This window comes from Typopeltis vanoorti, chromosome 9, assembly GCF_054136105.1.
Source record: "Typopeltis vanoorti isolate ZY-2024b chromosome 9, IOZ_Tvanoo_1.0, whole genome shotgun sequence".
Lineage (NCBI taxonomy): Eukaryota > Metazoa > Arthropoda > Arachnida > Uropygi > Thelyphonidae > Typopeltis > Typopeltis vanoorti.
The window spans coordinates 20,103,026-20,122,544 of NC_143557.1; the positions used below are offsets into that span (position 1 = coordinate 20,103,026).

At 36.3% G+C, this 19,519-nt stretch overlaps 1 protein-coding gene across 3 annotated transcripts in view; it reads right to left on the minus strand.

Annotated features, from left to right (window-relative positions):
• Positions 1-19,519, minus strand: part of LOC150102912 (uncharacterized) — a 536,005-nt gene that overhangs the window by 266,641 nt on the left and 249,845 nt on the right. The window lies entirely within an intron of this gene.

Sequence of the window (19,519 nt, forward strand, 5' to 3'; positions counted from 1 at the left end):
TGGAGACTGAACTACCTCCCTCGGTATCCAAAAGCTATACATGGCTAAAACTACTTCGCTACTCCCTACAGGGAATAAACGGGATTAGCTGATTTTTTTTTTTTTTATTTTATCGTTTAGCCATACAAAAAACAAAATTACTACACAAACCTGTCGATCTATCAGCTGCTATACTATAGCCTCAGTAGATCAGCTGGTATAGGCGAAACCCTTTAGCTGGAAAGACATGGGTTAGAATTCCGTCTAAGAAACGCTAACCACCTTTATCAAGGCTTTTCGACTGAAGGTGAGTCTCATTCGGTGGTAGAAGATATTTTTTCCGAAGCTGGGCAGTAGAACACACGCAATTTACAGAGAAAAATATATTACAACCAATAGTAACATAATGGTTTCATACGACAGTGTCGAATGGCAGTGTGGTTACCCAGGCCGTTCTATCAACATAATCACGGGTATACTAGTGCGCTCATCCGTCCCGTTTTCACAAAAATTATCCGGGCGTTCTAAGACATGCTTTAGAGACACCAATACGTCAGGTTTTTCAATATTCGATTTCCATGATGAAATCAAATTTTCATGTTACATTCATGAAACCAGCAACTGTTACAGAAATATGGAATGTTATTATTCCAACACTTTCGTAATCAAAATATTCTTACTGAAAACATGAAACCACTGTTGAATGTAATTTTACACAGACCTGATCCATCATTTCAATAACTAAAAAAAAAAAAAAAAATTCTTTTCAGTTAATTTATTTTGGAGCAAGGAAAATTAAATATATTATATACTGATACAGTAAAATTTACGATAATTATAAAAACTCATTTCAAAGGAATGGAAAAAAAGACAACAGTAAAAAAAAAAAAAAATCTATTTCTTCTAAAAAAAAGTACTGTATATAAGAGGCTAACTGCATCAGACACAACAGCACAATTCCAAGAAATAGAAACTACTGGGACTTCAAACTTTTTTGGGCGTTTGTTGTGTTTTACTTTAAATTTCACTTTCTTATTAACAAATTAATGCCAACTTAATTTACAGGTTTATTTAATATTTACCTAAGGGGCACGAAGTTTTAATAGGCGAAAAAGGGTACCACCCACTTTTAGGTACCTGATTTTGTTCCAATTGGCATAATTTTTAATTTTTATAGTCAAAATAGTAACTTATAGGTAGGTAAAAATTATTTTCTTAATTATTTTGAAGAAATCTCGACCCCTCCCCGATTTGGTGTCCCATTTTTTTCGTTTTAAATTATGGTATCCTACGCTATATTGAAACGTATACGTCAAACATACAAGACATTGTGACGAGCTCTCATAACTGTTTATAGAAAGGCAGGTTCAATTCTAGTCAGACTACAGGAACTTTCCCCAGGTCTTTTAAGCTGATTCCTAAGTCAGTCGATCTTTGGAAGAGGAAAGTAGAGTTTTTCACTCCTGAAAATTCCGATGTTGAACTCCACACCTCAGAAAAACCAACCGTAGAACAGGCGTATCGTTTAGGGTTTAGAATCGCGAGATGGTGATAAACGTCTTCTATTCTCTCCTTGATGTCCCTAAATTCAATAAGGCAAGAGATCATATATCGATTTTGCGATTTTTTTTCTTCTGTATAGCACAATTTAAAACCGCGTAGAGCTGTTCCTCCCCCCACACACACACACACATTTCTGGCTAGCTTGGGTGTGTGTGTGTGTGTCAAAACAAATTTCCCAGAATAATAAATAATGGTAATATTATTTATTATACTGGGAATAAGATATTTGTATTACCATAAATAACACTATTATTACTATTTATAGTAATCATGTGCGAAGGCTGTTCAATAAGTAATAAGACTATATTTATACAGAAAACAGATTACCTTTAATCGTCATCATTTACATGGTCTTTTTCGAAGTAACTACCGTGAGACGCGATGCATTTGTCCCAACGTTGCGTCCACTTCTTAAACACATGTGAAAGTCCGTTTTTAAACGCATGTGAAAGGCCGCCATTTCGAAAGCAACATGCTTTGTTACTTTCGAAATGGCGGCCTCTTAGTGGTTTCTTGAGCTGAGGAAACAGCCAGAAATCGCACGGTGCGAGATCAGGACTGTATGGAGGGTGTGGTAGGATATCTATGTTGTTCTTTTGCAAAACGTCCACTACACCACCAGCAACATGTGGCCTTGCATTATCGTGGTGCAATAAGAAGCCATTCTTCAGCAATGGACGCTTCCTTTTGACGTGATGTACCATTGTCCATAAAACATCCACATAGTATGAGCCGTTTACAGTATTCCCGGGTTCTACAGCGTGTTGGTAAACAATGCCTTCGTAGTCAAAAAACATTATGGTCATAACTTTACCAGCCGATTTTACAGTTTTTGCTTTCTTGGGGGTAGGCGAAGATGGATGCTTCCATTCACTGCTTTGTTGTTTCATTGTAGGGTCATAGTGATACAACCAAGCCTCATCTGCTGTAATGATGCGTTTTAAGAAGTTGTCGCCTTCTTGTTCCAGTCTTTCTTTCCATTCTGTGCACACATCCACTCGATGCTGCATTTGCTCCGGTGTCAAGAGTTTGGGAATTCATCGGACGCAAACACGTTTCAGTCCCAAATGTTCAGCCATGATTGAGTGAACACTCCCCACAAAAATATTCAGGACAACATGCAGCTGGCGTACTGTAATTCTGCGATCCTCCTTGATGATAATCGCTGTTGTGTTGATCATTGTCTCTGTGATGGACGTTGAAGGTCTTCCCTCACGTTCAAGATCTTCCACATTTTGCCTTCCTCCCTTAAAAGTTTTATGCCAGCGAAAAACACTTGCCCTCGACATCGCTTCATTGTGGAAAGCTTCGCGTATCATGTTAAATGTGTCCGATGCCGATTTTTGCAAACGCACACAAAATTTAATCGCATAACGCTATTCCAAGGACGTTTCCATTTCGACGACTGGTCGCGGTTCGTAGACGCGCCGAAACAAGCTTGCGTTTAGTCACGTGACACTCTGGCACATCAGCCCGTATACGCCATCTATCAACCTCTTTTGTTAATACAGACAGCAACATTTCTTTATTCCACAGAAATTAATATTGTGATGAGTGGATTCGCGACAGTAAAATTAGTCTCATTACTTATTGAACAGCCCTCGTATATATGAGAGGTTATTAAATTTATAACACATTAGTACAGAAGGGCAGGCAGCTCATGAAGAAGAAACTTCTTAACAATGGATTTAAAGGATTTTTTGAGGGTTGTACAATTTCGGAAATATATATATATATATATATAAAGGAGACTTCGAAAACACGGCAGAATAAACAGATACATGAAGAGAAGGAAAATTTGCCGTGAACCATGAAGATGTACCAAGTGACCACTGCAGATGAAGTTATAATATAAATACTTATTTCTTATATAAATAAACGACAGATGCTAATTTTGATTAACAGTGACCATGGAAATATTTGTAAAAATTCAAGAAGAAACTGGATATGCGTGAAAGACAGTGGAGCATCCTGTTCCCACATTTGCAGTGATGCTTTTAAGAAATCTATAAAAAACGCTTCACTCGGTATCAAGCAATTAAGCTTATTAATAACTATCTCTCTCTCACTCAGAATCTGGGTGAGAGAGATAGTTATTAATAAGCTTAGTTACTTGATACCGAGTGAAGCAATTTTTTAAGATTTCTTAAAAGCATCACTGCAAATGTGGGAACAGGATGCAATGATTGGATGGACTTCTAATCTGTACAGAGTTAAGATCTGAATAAACGTATTGTTATGTGAGAAAAAAGAAAACTAAAGATTTAGATACTGAGGATTCGATATTTGTAATGTGCAAATAAAGACTGCATTATCCCAAGAAAAATCTCATTATGTCAAAAGCAATACTCAAAGAAAACTTCTTTTTTGCAAGAAATAAAACGGGATTAGTTTTTACAGTACTGAAATTAAAAAGATTATCTTAACTCCATCGCAGAACGCTTTGTCTGGAGATCGGAATTCAGTATTATAAAAGTACACAATCAGCATAGTATTTTTTGTTGTAAAAAAAAATTAAAAGGAGTGCAGTGAACTGGATTTTCAGTCAATAGGTAAAGATCGTTAATGTATGGCAAAAAAGAGAGTAACTGAAAGCACACAGGATTGTGGCATTCCAGCATTAGCATCCAGCGACTGAATTAGAAACTTTTATTTAATACTGTGTTGGGCCTTCTTTAGTTCAACTTACAGCACATATGTGGTTTAGCATAGATTCAACAGGGTGTTGGATTGCATCTACGTCTACAACATACCACACATTCACCAGCCACTCCTTTAGCTGGCTCAAATTTGACAGAAGAGGACTTTGCTCCAGGATCTGTTTGTCTAACATGTCCCACACATTCCAATGGGATTCAAATCTGGGATTTGTGGTGACCAGAGAAATGGAAGTCACCGTCATGCTCGCTAAACCACTGCTGAACAATTCTTCCGCGAAGGACAGTAGCACTGTCGTCGACTTTTTATCCAACAGGTGACAATCAGGGTAGATTGATCAGCAACAATGTTCATATATTGAACATGCCCTACACCATGTCATCACCTCTAGAACCTTGAGTTATGTTTACAAGGCATGCTGGGTTCATTGCTTCATGGAGCTCCTGCGAAATTCTCTGCCTACTATCAATACAGAACAAGGTGTACCGTGTCTCGTCGGACCACATGACTTTTTTCCAATCTTCCAGTGTCCAGTCACGGTGTTCTTGACACGACTGTAGACGAACTCTCCGGCTCTTCGCGGAAATCAGTGGTTTCCGTATAGGCATGCGACTGTCAATACCGATCCCTGCACATAGTTCTGTGAGATATGGTTCAGGAGCAGCCTTCATTAAATGCTTCAGTCAATTGCTGCACACAAGCAGTTCTGTTCATTAGTACAATCCTTCTCAGACGACAGAGATCTCTCTCTCTCTCTCTCTCTCTCCTGTAGACCGTTTTAAGTTCACAGTTATGCTTCTTAGACGAGCAATATGCATTATTTTTCTACTGATTAAACACCTGAGATATCTAACCTTTTGAGAACAGTCAGCTCTGGTGTTTTCAAAATCGTGGCTCGAGCCAGACAGGTACCAGACAATAAGCCCTTTATCGAAACTCCGAAAGATCCTTTGTTTTTCCTATAATGATCAGCATTCTTAAATAGCTGTCTAGAACACGCGAGTATTTTGCATACACGCTGCGTAAGTGACGTTTACGTATATCTGCATAAAGGTTTCTAATTTAATGGCCGGTATGTGCAGGATAAAGATTCACCCACCATCTCATGTAATATGTAACTAAAGAGAAAGCTACCTACCCAGTCGCAGAAGACAATGCAACAGAACCTCACGTAAATAGAATTTTCTGCCAAAAACACGATTAAATGCCTAGGATACTCCGAAACTGGCTAACATAAGCAGATGTACTGATCAAGTGGTGGCATTCATACTGGCAATGGCTTATTACTTGATAAATGAATATTAAAGAGAACGAACTAAAGTAATTTTGCACAATTCAAGTACAAAAGGATGGAAGTAAAGTCGGACAAAACTACAGCCAGTAATTCTGGAAACAGACCATAAAGAATGACTGTCATTTGGACATGTTACCAGTTTCTTGCTTCATCGACTTCAAAATTCGTTTCGAATATATTAATAATTTGCTGGAAATATTTGGGGTTGAGTATACAGAGAAAAGAAAGATGGAAATTTCGATGAAAGGCAAGCGTGATTTGGTATTTTTTTCAATCTAGGAAGACTGTGCAACGTTTTTGGAGACCAAAAGCGTAGCAAAATAACGGGAATTTCAAGTAGAATGGGGAAAGCAATGTTATTATGCCAATATGCCTTGTTTAAGTATACGTTCAGTAGAAATGTTCGGATCCGAAGATTGAAAACAATAATGCAACAGAGGAAATGAGGCACAGAATTCACGCATATCGATCTTCGTAGCCGAAGACGGAAAACTAACTGGAGTTGTGAACAAATTTCTAAGGAAGATGAACTCACTATTAGGAAAAATTACATTTAAATAAAGAACATCAAAGGATAGAATGATCAGTAGCACTGCGGGAGGGGGGGGGGAGATGAGAGATTTTTATCCAAAGAAAATTAAAAAGAGGAGAAACTAAGTTCAAGGTATATAGAGCAAACATACAAACAATTTTTTCAGTTTTGCACTGAAAGAGTCAATGTAATGTAGCTGAGATGGACAGTACTCGGAGATGAAACCTGAATTTTCGTTTTCGGGTGTGATTTTGCAAATTTTAAATAGAAATGAACATCACTGGAGTTGGAATTGTGTCCATATATTTCTGAAGTGAATCTGGTGTTTGAGGCATACCTTTTTCTATGTATAATCTATTTCTCTTTAGTTTTACATGGAACAGAGTAATGCATTATTTACTAATCCCACGCCCAGTCCATTCGGAGAATTTTACTTATCCCCAGGACATTGCAGAGTCCGCAACTCGATTGCCCGTAAGCATACCTGGAAAAACGGTGACAGCAGCCATACTTCGCTAGCTGATTTGAATGCTTTCTAAAGCCTTATCACTGAAGTCTGTGGAGTAACAGTACTAAAGCTGGATCTTCGGAGAGAAGGAATATTGTCTCTCCATGATGTCTGACATAACTCTGAAAACATCACTCATATTGCATCCCGGAAGAAATTAGGTAAAGTTGACCAAACATGGAGTGCGAATTCCTCAAGCTTACACTAAGCAAAGTGAGGAAAATTTGGGAGAGGAAATATCCTGTCATATGAAACTTGCGAACTTACAATCAAATGAACTATTATGAATTCTAACCAAGTTTTTTCAAACAAGGGATATTGTTGATACGGCTGCAGCTACGTTGGTTCTGAACCGAGAAGTAAAAATTCTTCAACCTTTCCATTTTAAGTATTATAATACCTAAAATGTAATGTAGATGAAAAGATGTAAATGAAAATGTACAGATATAAGAGCCATATTTAGGCATAATTAGTACAGGGAGCTTAGCAGAAGGCGTTATAAGTATATTCCATCTATCTATATCATAATTAAATTAAAATTAACCAAATAAAGTTTAGTCCAGATGGAATAATTCGATTAAATGAGCCGTCTGTCTCGCCTTTGATAACACTAAAAAAATGTGTTATCAAAAAAAGTCGAGCGTTATCCAAGTCAAGATTGCATTTATTTTCTCTCTGTAGCACTTTTTTCTGTTCCACTCATTTTTTCATAGACAGTCTGTTTCTGTGTGATTTTCTACAAGTATTTTCTTAGGCAATGTTTCACCAAACTGGCCACCATCGCTCCTCCACTTTCCTTTATGAGCAACTACTGGTCAACATCCATACATAGTTCACTCAAACTTGCCGAATCAAATTCGGATCTGTTGTTTTATTCTACCTACCTCCGTTCTTCAGAACACTCTTCCTCACACCGCATCCCCCAAGAATTATAACTCCACCAGTTCAAGAAACACATCAATAATTTCCCTCTTTCTTTTTAACTACATGCCCACGGAATTCTTGTTATAGGTTTGTCAACTATCGTGTATAGGGTAGCACAGTCGTCAGAAAGATAGTGATTTCCTGTGGTCAAAGCGGATGTTTTCGATTTCAGTCGATCTACGCCCGAAGAAATATTTATAAACATTTTTATACTAAATGCCAAGTTAACTGGTTTCATACACGATGGCTGCAATTTTTTTTTTTTTTCCCTTCTTTTTTCGTGATGGAAACTTGGGGCGTTTACTCTAATTCGAAAGGGACACTCTAGAAAATGACTGATTGGAATTAAGGCCGAAGCAACTAAAGTGGCGAGGCCAGAATACTGAGTTACTTGCGTGTGTTCTTATGGCCGGGTTTTCTGTTTTCAGGATGAATCTAAATACAGAATACACGAATTTGTATTCTGCATTTATATTTGACACTAATAGTACTATATTAGTGTCAAAGATCAACTGCTTCAGCGTAATATTAATCTTTCTGATGGCATTGTAATGGAAGTATGAAATATACAAGAATTAAGTTTTTTTTTTTTTTTTTTTTTTGACAACTCGGTTAACGTCGCTTTAAGCACGCAGTAAGTAAGACAATGGCGACAAAACTCATCGTCCACAAAGACAGTCTCAAAAGAGATTGGCAGGATTTTTACTCCCGGAATTTTTTTTATTTTTTTTAATCTTGCAAAACAGTCAGCCAGAAAAACGCAGGCAATTTACAGACATGATACTTTCCCTTAATAACCCTAGTTGCGTCAGTTACAATTTGAACTAAACAAACCACCAAAGGTTTCTTTTTTCGGCAATACTAATAAAATTTTAAAGCCATCACCTTATCTCGAGCAGCTTTACAAAATATCCATGCCACTGTGTTATTTGAATATACAGATTCTCGGTAGTTAAGAAAAATATTCATCCATCTAGAGCGAGAACCATCAAATAAGAAATCTAGCTCACAGATTGGACAACGCATTTTTTACTTTTAAAATATACTTTGACAGCGTCAAAATATATATAAACTAATAAAAGACTAAACGTATCCTCAATCCTCAAAGGTGTACTAAAGAACGCCTGGAAGCTTTATAATTATTATTAATAAGTACTTTTGGAGCTCTAGGATTTAAGAGATTTCCATTCGATTTTACATAATGTCTATCATATCTCTCATTAAAGTCATTTACAAATACCGCAATTACCTCATCAACACTATCCACCTCACTATAAGAAAAATCTCTTCCTTGCTCTTTTGCTAACTACTTTTACTCATCATGGAAGAACCTTGTTTTATTCCAGCCTGCCATGAATTGAACAATTCCTCATATTTTTATCGTACAAAACCCTTTAATGAACTTAAATATTTATTATATCATCTTAGTCTTCTGCCTTCGCATTCTCCCCTCCAGCTGTTTCGAGATTTCCCTGTAATCAGAAATAACTTCTTATTCTTACTCGTCAATGTCTTCAACAGTTATCTTAGTCTTTGCAACGACTTCCATGTGGTACTGCCCAGTACCACGCCAATGTTCAGTCTAAAATGCAAACATCTATACTTGGTAGTATCAAGCTGACATCCATTCTTCCTCACCCACACTACTAAATGTCAAGATAACTGCATCCCTCCCTCCTCATCACCCGGAAACTCGGGTTTTACTTCCACCAGAACAGGCAAACCGGCCCCGTGAACACACATGGATTATAGTCATGAATACTGCCCTCAGGGGATACAGCAAGGAGTGACGAACCGGCAGCATTAAAATTCGTCGTGATCACCCCTCCCCCCACCACTCATCAGGGGACTCTACCCGTCCTAAAGGGATAGATGAGATCAATCAAGTCCTCAAAAGTTCATCTACCTTACGCTCTGTGATTTTTTACTTTCTACCCTAACATAACAAAATTTTACATCGATCATATTCACTGACAAAACAGATGTTCGATAATTCACCTACTAATTGTGCTGCATTCACTTTTTCCAAAGATACTCATCCACAGCTATCCCCCCGCCCTGTTTTTCACGTATGGGATAATAACCTTAACAGGATTTCCTTTACCTTGCTCAGATAGTTATACAGGATGTGCTCTATGAATTGTTCATACATCATTCCACCACACTTTTCTCTATATTTCCTCCATATAGCTTATTTTCACATGACTTCCTCTTAATGATATTCATCCCTTTACTTCCACTCAGTTTAGTCTTCTAATTCTCGAAACACAGCCCAGCTGTTTTCAAATACATTCTGAGTCCTCTTATAGTATCGCTGCGAGCGGTTGTGTCTTAGTTCACTATAATTTTCTTCTCCATTTTTACCTGTATCCTAACAGAAACATTAACCTAATTAGTAATGAAATAAATAGCCAGTTTATCCAAATGAATACAAGATGACTAAATTATTTATGCAAAGCATTTATGAAGTACTTCTGTAATATGTTTACAACCCATATTTTGGCTGCAAAAAACTACAACAGTACCTTAATAATAGTACTATAGATGAGCTAATGGTTTATATAATTCGCAAAATCTCCTCTAGTGACCAAATATGGAACATCTTCAAGCGATTTCAAGCCACCAATAAGCAGGAAGGGGATCTCAAACTGGATGCTGAAATTATTGCCTAACGACATTCAGATACATTTATGTCCATGGTGTGGTTCAATCTAAGCCCATTTGGAGAATACACTCAATCAGGCACCACAAGCTGCCATAACACTTGGCCTTCTCTTCTTGGCTAGGCACTTGGAAGCAGCATTACTCAATGCTTTCATTATAACTAAACTAAAAAAAGAATTAACCACCATTATGTGGTTTATCATTGTTTCTCTTATATCTATTTATCCATTTATCTTGTTGATAAATAGATCCTAGCAACTAAACTCTGCTCTAGAGACCCACACGTTTTATCACAGTTTCAAGCCAGTTCTGGTCTCCAGTAAGCAGGGCAGTGGTTTCACACAAGGAAATAAAAATTTGCTACCATCAATTAAGTTTGGTTCATCTAGGGAGTAGGGTGGGATTCGAACTCGCCGCGTGCTAGATAGGCAGTAGACCCTATCAACTGTACGCTTATTGATAGCTGTGTTAGTCACACCAATAATAAAATTTATAAAATTAGTAAAAAGGATTGTTTTATTTTTATATAAAGGTAAATCCTTCAAATAATAAGAGACAGCTACAGTTTTATAAAAGAATATTACCCGAAAAAGAAACAAACGTTGTAAATTAATTGTTTTTTTATTTCATTCCACATAGAGCAAAAAAAGAAATAAAAGCTGCAGTATACTCATTTTTAGAAAAGCTTTCTTTTTAACATATTACATTTTAAAAAAAAGTTTCTACTCTATTACATGGTTCTAAAACATGAAGTTAAATGATCACACTATTGAAGAGTAGAAGATTTCAGTACCTTTGTTACGATTATCGATACTCTGAAATGATAAAAAGAAAACAGCTATTCAACTGATAACAAGCTAAATAAGATCTAGAAATTCAAGCTCATCAAACAAACCTCAAAATTCACCCCTAAATGCGTTACTCGGTCTATATTTTATCGAACATATCGTTCAAGAGAGAACATCAGCACTCAACTTGCAATGGGATATCTTCAACAGCTTTCGGATAACATGCCTTTGGTCAGCATTAAGATATACATAGCAAAAAAGTCCATATTTCTAGAAGCGTCCATATCTCCACATTCTACCCTTCTTCAAGTCTCTTGAAGAAGGGTAGAATAATCCTCCGACAGAAAATATTCAGCAAAGTCAACTTAGACAACTATCACCATCTGTGTTCAGTATTATTGTTCTCTAAAGACGAACAAATGCAAGCATGTAAAAAGGAGGTCATGAAAGCAGTTCTTTTTAAGACGAGACTCATATACACCAACAGACATTAACTAGCTGGCACAATAGCAGAAAGGACAGGGAATGTACAGAATGAAGAATGCACATAAAAACTCGCAGGTCTATTAAATTTGGTTCACCTTAATTTAACTCGTGATTTGTTATATGCATATTTCTGTGTGGATGTATATATAATTTCTCTACACATACCTGAATAAAACAAAAACCTATAATACAATGCCAACTGTGGACAAGTAATCATGAAGAAAGAAGGAATCTGTTCATGAGTTTCTTAAAGAGCTGAATTTGATATTCATTTGGGAAAACGGTATAGAGAAGTTTATTTTTTTGTTTTTCTTCCAAAGAACAGAGGTAGACAGAATGAAAGAGGATAAGAAGTTGATGCGATGAGAGTGGAGCTGTATATGAATGTTGACCAGCAGTAGCTCGTGTTCTTGTATGATTAGAGATGGCCAAGTCACGTCATGGAAATATTTAGAAAAAAGACAACGCAGAAACAAATCATCTGTGAGAAATAAATTAAGGAATGTTTGTGAGGGAGAGGTTATCTATTAAACAGTCTGCCTCTTATTTTACATTTATAGGACGGTTTTTAGCGCACCATCTCAACTATGAGAACAATATTCAGGTTGGAAGGATTTAGAAGTAATGTCACGAATGGAAGACAATACAAAGTTTTCTGAAAGTAAGGTAGACAAAGGAAGTGACATGTTTCTGCTCAGAAAATCTAAAGGTTAACTCATCTCTAAGAAGAGAAAAATGATATTGAGGACAAGTCAGAATATCATTAAAAGTAGATGCAAGTGAAGCAAGACCGTTCTTCTGGAAACCAGAACGGGATTAAGTTTCGACGTTCACTAAATTTTCTTCACTCCATTGAGAATGGTGAAGAGATCAGTATTTGCGACACTGATTATGGAAGATCTAGAAGCTTGTTAAGCATTATAAGGTTTCCCAAACAAAACGAAGTAGATCAACAAAACCGTGAACAGGATTTGCAGTTAAAGTGTAGCAAGGAAGAGTGTGGGTAAGAACACGCAGTCCTGGAGTACAATGGCGTTGAAAGAGAAATCTGATAAAGGAAAATCATCCACCATAATACGAAGTGAACGATTGGTGAAGAAACTGGCGCCCCAATCACAAAGGAGAGAGAGAAACCGTAAGGTATCCTGATAAGAATGCTGCTATGACAGACCCAATCAAATGCCTAGGAAATATCCCAAATGATCACGGCTTCACCAAACTTTTTCCATGGATATTATCCAAAGATACTTAAAGTTAACTAGGAGATCTGTCGTGGAAGATTCATATTGGATGCATGTCACTAATTAAGTCATGGATCTTCGAGTAGTAAAGAAGTTGACCATTAATATTCATCTCTATTACTTACGAAAGTACTAAGGAGAGGCAATGGACTGATAGTTTGATAGCTGGCGAAGTTTTATTTCGCCTTTTGGGGACTGCATGATAATGACTTGCTTCCATGCTCCTAGTTAGATGAGTAGATGAGCATGAAAGCTCATGTACAGGATGAGTGTTAACTGGGAAGCATACGTTTTTACCACAACTGGAAGAATATCATCTGAACCAATGGATTTTCTATAATCAAGATCACTGAGTTTATTTTTTCTGGTGTCTTTCTAGCAAAAGATCAGAGGAAACTGCTATGAGTGGTTCAAGGTATAGTAGGAAGAGATTTGTCATGATCATGGCAAATCTCTTCCAACTATAGAGAGAGAGAGATTTGCCATGATCATCTGTACAAGAGTTAGAGAAGACTGACCAAGGCATCTAATTCCTACCTTATGTTTAGGTAGTGTTATCACGGCAGCACTGTCTGGATGCAAGAGGCAATTTTTTTTTAATTTTATTATTTTATTTTTTTTTTTATTCCCCGGCATTTGGCACTTTATTTTTTACAGATGTTATAGGCTGAATTTTTATCTTGGAATGCTTTGGCCTTCAATGGAGAACTGTTGTTGTGATCGTTTGGAATTACAGCTGAGGCTATAAGGGGAATGTATTATGTTCGTAATTGCATGTTATTCTAACAGGTTCTCTTATTTCGCAGGATGAAAATTTCGAGTTTACAGAAAGAAAAACACGATTACATCTGTGTGAGACCAGTAACTCAAGATGAAACCTTATAAAGGTTCTTCACGGCATATATTCGAACCTAGGTCTATCGATTCCGCCTGAGATACAGAGGTATTATTGGAGAAATATAGCTTAGATGGAGGTTGTGCATTTTGTATAAAGTGGAGGATTTGGATCAGGAAACCATGAACAGTAATTAGGAAAAGAAGCACATAAATCCCTGCTACTACATACGAGGGGCTGCAGAACCTACAACAAACTGATGGCATGTTGGACAGAAACATCAACGTTACAATGCTAACATTCGATTTTAATTATAATGAACAAGAAATCATTGTATCAATCTTAATTAGTATGCAAATCAGTACTGGATGTAGCGTTCGAGGTACAAATCACTGGAGGATATGACCCAATAAATAACACTTTGGTTCTCTTACTATAAGTTGCCCTTTAAACAATTTTACAAATAATAATTATATATATCCTCTAACGCCTTTTTATTTTACAGAGGAATAAATAGAGATCTTTTAGCACTAACAAACTTTTGGAAATCAGTGAGCAACTCTCCTTAAGCTGTCAGCGATATGAGTCCACTGCTATCGATGATTTCAGACGCATCAGGATGAGAATACGGCAGACAACTACCACCATCTCGTGAACCTAAACACGCAATGCTTTGTGAAACAATAAATTCTATGGATGATTCTCTGAAATGCGGGATTAAAATCCCGAGCTTCTGGAAAGAAAATCTACTTGCCTGTTCCAAAGATCAACTAACCAGATGATAAAAGGGTCTACAAAAACTTTCCTACAACCAAAAGCAGTCTTTGTTCTAGTAGCCTAGTATTTAAATCGGTAGTATCTGCACTACCGGTTTAAATGCACCTAGTATTTAAACCGGTAGCGTTGTCACAAAGCAAAATAAGTACCATTTAGCAGTTCTAGGGATTTCAAAACTGCAAGTCAAAAAAAAATAATAATAAATAAATAATCCAGCATTATTTACATAAAGCAAATATCTTGTTGCTGTAATATATCCATGGGGACATAACATTTCTTATTACAATTTCATATCTTCATATATAATTTTTTTCATTATATATATTTCACATATTTTTCATATACAATTCATACATATTTCATAGATTTCATATTTTTTATATACAATTCATATTTCATATACAATTTATACATATTTCATAGATTTCATATTTTTGATACACAATTCATATTTTCATAAATTCTTTCACTACAGTTTAATATTTCTCAGGAAATACAAAAGCCTTTAGTAACTGGCCAGATGACGATATCCATAATGCGATAGCATTAACTGCTTAAACAGCACGAATAAACAAGACATTCAGCACAGATTTTAGCAAATACATCACATGGCGCAAAACAGATGTGGCAACAGTGTAAGTGTTAATGAACTATTCGACAAAAGTTTTTATGAATACGGTTTGCTATTATTCCTAACAACAGATAGCCCTAAAACAGATACTCCCTAGTTTTACCTCTGTCAACTAAAATCATGCAGTTATTGGTAGAGGAGTAGCGATAGTGAACACCTACCAGTCGATAAAGTAGCCTTTTTATGAACGTAAGTAAAACTACATTGTTTCGAGTGGATGAAATGGAACAGTTTGTTCAGTTTCTGTTTGTTCCACTCAAAACATAGCAATTATGACGAAAACAGCATAATTAAATGAACCCAATCAATCACACTACAGGCTTATTTGCAGGCTATGTTTATAATATGGATGCATCTTCTTTGAGGAAATCAGTATCTCTGATACCGTTGCCATAACATCTGATGCTGTAGCCTATGTGAAAACGGTCGCTAGATGCACCTCTTCATGCTCAGAGGTAACATAATTATAGCAAGATAATTAGACATATCTGGTTCAAGAGCCGTTGTGGAAGCATTAGGATAACATTACCATACTTTAATTCTCTGTAACTCAACCAGGAGTATCTCTGAGAGAGAATAAAACAATTTGAGGGAGAGGGAGCAGCTATAGTTTAATCTGAAGTACGACTGGATCGAATGTGCATGAACTGGACAACCCTGTGAAATGCTTTACCCAGCTCCTGATCTCCACGCTCTAAGAAGTTGGGGGGGGGGGGAGAATTCGCTATTAGCAAGGTATACTCAATAAACTAGCCACTTGTCAGCAGCGAAAGTGTTGTGATAGAGTGGTAACCGAGAATCTGGGAAAATTACAGTTAACACTTTCATATGTACAGCCTCCATAGTTCAGTTAATTTCGACGAAGCTCCTTGGATGGAAAGCCCCAAGTTCGAATCCCGTCTACGAAGCAAAGAACCTTCACCACGGCTTTTCAACTGTAGTTAAGTTAGACGGTCTCGTGCTGGGGATGTAAGGGCCCCACCCCTCTCCGAAACTCAAAATTTTCTCCCCCATGACAGGAAAACCGACCTCGAAAACAGATGCAATTTTACATAAAATATATATATATATATATATATATATATATATATATCATTTTAGAGAATTGACTAGCCACCTGATCCTAAAATTATGGTTACGAATGCCAAGGATAGTTGTAGTGAGTCGTGGACTTCAGGACCTGGAAAAGGGGTTGTTTTTAACAGTCATAAGAGACAGATCTGTGCTAGACAATATATTAACGGTAAACGAAAGTTACACCTCGGCCAAAATCCGGTGCACCAAATCAACGGTCCAGACTGACTAACCTTTTGCTAGAAGAGGAAAAAAGCGGCAGGTAGGCTATATTACCGAATCATACCATTGCAGTTAGTCCGACAAAACTGATAAATTTAATACAAAATGTTCGACTCTTAGCCTCGCATCTCATAGGACAACCTCTTTCACTTTACTCTCATTATTTTTTTTCCACTAAAATTTGGTTTCATCAATAATTTTATATATACAGGAACTTCCATAGCTCAGTCAGTATGGACGAAGCCTTTGGTCGGAAAGACCTGGGTTCGATTCCCGTCGGTGACGTGAGGTCTGGTCTCTTTCGACGAAAGATGGGATAGCCATTCTCATACGGAGGTAGAGGGTCCTCCCCCGGAAACTCGGGTTTTTCGTCCCTAAGAAAAGGCAAACCGACCAGTCAACACACGGTGTCAGAGTCAAAAATACACCCCCCCCCCCACCAGCGGCGGGCCGGTTGGGGGTTGTACTAACAAAGTCGTATGTAATGTAACATGCCGATCCTGCATTGGAAGCGGGATAAACGCGCAAAGGAAGAAGAATTTTGTACATTATTATTATTACATCACACCTCCAGGGAGTCCAGATTCATCGAGGGAGGGCATCTACTCTACAGCTCTTCGTCTCACTACTCCACCAACCCTCATCATCTAACACTAACGCCATCTACTGCCGACTACCACCACAAGTACTTTCACAGACAATCACAACATCCATGCCCATGGCGGGATTCGAACCTGCAGCCTTTTGGCTGGAGAGCGGATACGCTAACTACCAATCTCTTAACAATTCATAAATTTATTGTCCCACAAAAGGGACAATAAACACAATACACTGTACATACTAAATACTGGCCACATAGCCATGGTGGTAATTCCACACCTAACCTTAATGATCACTATATTAATTTCCAATATTAATAACCAGCAAGAATGACAATTAATAATAACATGCAAACAGCAATAACAATCTCGACATTTTCAACACTTGTTTATGTTCAACACAAAAAATTAATATTATTAGTAAACTGTATTTCAATCATACACAATACTTGTACTTTTCCTGATGAAAGTTAAGGGGATATTAATTAACAATAGCAACGTATTCAGCAGTATGCTAATTACTTATATTAGCCCTCCTCTGTCATCATTACTTTAATAAAAACGATTGTGAATTTTTAATCTCTCGAGATTTTTAACATATTAATTTCTAATTCCATTACCTCAGCTGGCATTATTTAACTTACCCTTCATTTGACCAGATGCTTTTGTGAAAGGTCTTTGTGTGTATATATATATATATATATATACTCTTGTAAACAGGTATATAATAGATCCGAAACAAAAAAAATGTGTTTCGTAATAGTATTTCTAGGAACCCTAGGTTCTGTTTCGAATCATTTGTGATATTTTGGCACTAAAAGCCACCCAATTCAAATCAAAATTAAGACCATACAATAAACCTCTAAATATAATAAATATTTAGATACGAAATTTTTATTAAAATCTAAAATTCATCTAGAGAGGACAGATTTTAATAAAAACTCTTTTGCTTTTATATGTTCACTGGCGAATGGGAAACAAATCTATTAAATGCAAGCATACATATTTTGTTAAAGACACTTTAAACAAACTATTCAATATTAGGTCGACTTTTTTTTTTCTTAACCAACTTCTCATTATTCCCTCTATTACGCATGGCTCATTCAAATGCAACAGCACTCGGCTATCTACGTTGTATATTTCGAGAACAAACTGGAATGTAAATTTCAATTACATTTATCCTTATTATGTTGTTTAGTTTAGACTCCAATAGTAATATGGCTCAGCTATAACTAACAATCCGAACTGGTTATATCTCAACCAATTCAGATCTGAAATGGTTCCACACGTACGATGAGTTAAAATCCTTCAACATATTTTATTTCTTAACATCCATTACAAATGGGGAGATCCAAGTTCGGAGCCAGAATTAAATAATGCCCTTCCCAGAAACTAACCTTCATCCTACAACTGAAGCTCATTTTAATTAAACAGACAACCGTCTCGGCTTTATTAGTTATCTTGTTCATAATGACTCCTTAAATTAAATTTATTATAAAACAAAAGACCAAAATTTTTATATCTAAAGTCAGATAATTATAAGCTTCAAATTATATCTATCCAATACTACTTTTTTTTTTTATCCAAAATCGCACAAATTCTTAACAAAAAATTTAAATCTCCACTTTCCTGTCCACTTCATCAATATTTAAAGATCACTCTCTGAAAAAGAAATGACGTCATCTGAACAATTTACAATTCTGTCCACTTTCGTGAACAAAAAGAGACTTAAATAATCGAGTTCAGTTTCAGCACCTAACGTGAGATTTCTCTCTGAGCGCTATTTCCAGTTATTTACTTGTTAACTGGATATATCACCTATTTAACACATTTTAATATGCTGGTTCGCATGTAGGGTACTATTTAAAGGCTTGGCTGAAATTTAAATAAATAATATAATGGCCACTGGCATAATCTATTTTCTCCTGTGATTTAAAAAAAAAAAAAATTGGCAGCATGTGCAAATTGATTTTACCATAACGAAACTATGCAGTGTTTTCTCAATAAGTAATTCCTATCAAGTATGGAATGCTATGGATATGCTACTAAATTCATTTTTGCATTTAACCACATACACACTAAAGATTGCTGAACAGATATCAAACCAGTGCAGTCGTAGACAAGACTACACTTTGGCCTATAAGTTTTCTTTCTATATGATGAAATTCTCTAATGCTTAGCGATAAATGGTTTAATTTTTCGCGACATTATATATTTACGTACGATTACAATTCAAAACAATCAATTCCTTTTCCTTTTGGTATCAAGCTTTTATAGGGGAGTCTGAAAAATTTTGTGACGGAGGGTTTTTTCTAGGACGGTGTGATGTCAGAATGTAGAGAGTAGTACTTTCCTGGAACAACTTGGAGATTTTCCAATTGTCAAGTGGTATACTTTTTAATATATTAATCAAAATATTGCACTTCACTAATACATTTCATTCCGTAAAAGTATTACTTTTACTGAATGAATATTATAATTAGTGAAGTTCTCTACAAATTTTTAAGAATATTTCACATATTTCCACAAATTTTCCACTTTCCTAATATATAAACTGATCACTTTGTGATATTGGTAAGAACACTGTTCGAGGGAAGACAAATATAATCAAGTGCATTAGTTTGTTGCACTTGCAGATGGCAAAACCTAAGTGAAGTAATGGGCCAAAAAGCATTCTGATATTAGAAACGGAATTCAAACGCTTCCTTTAAGTGTCTAATGAGAGGATTATATAAAAACAAAAG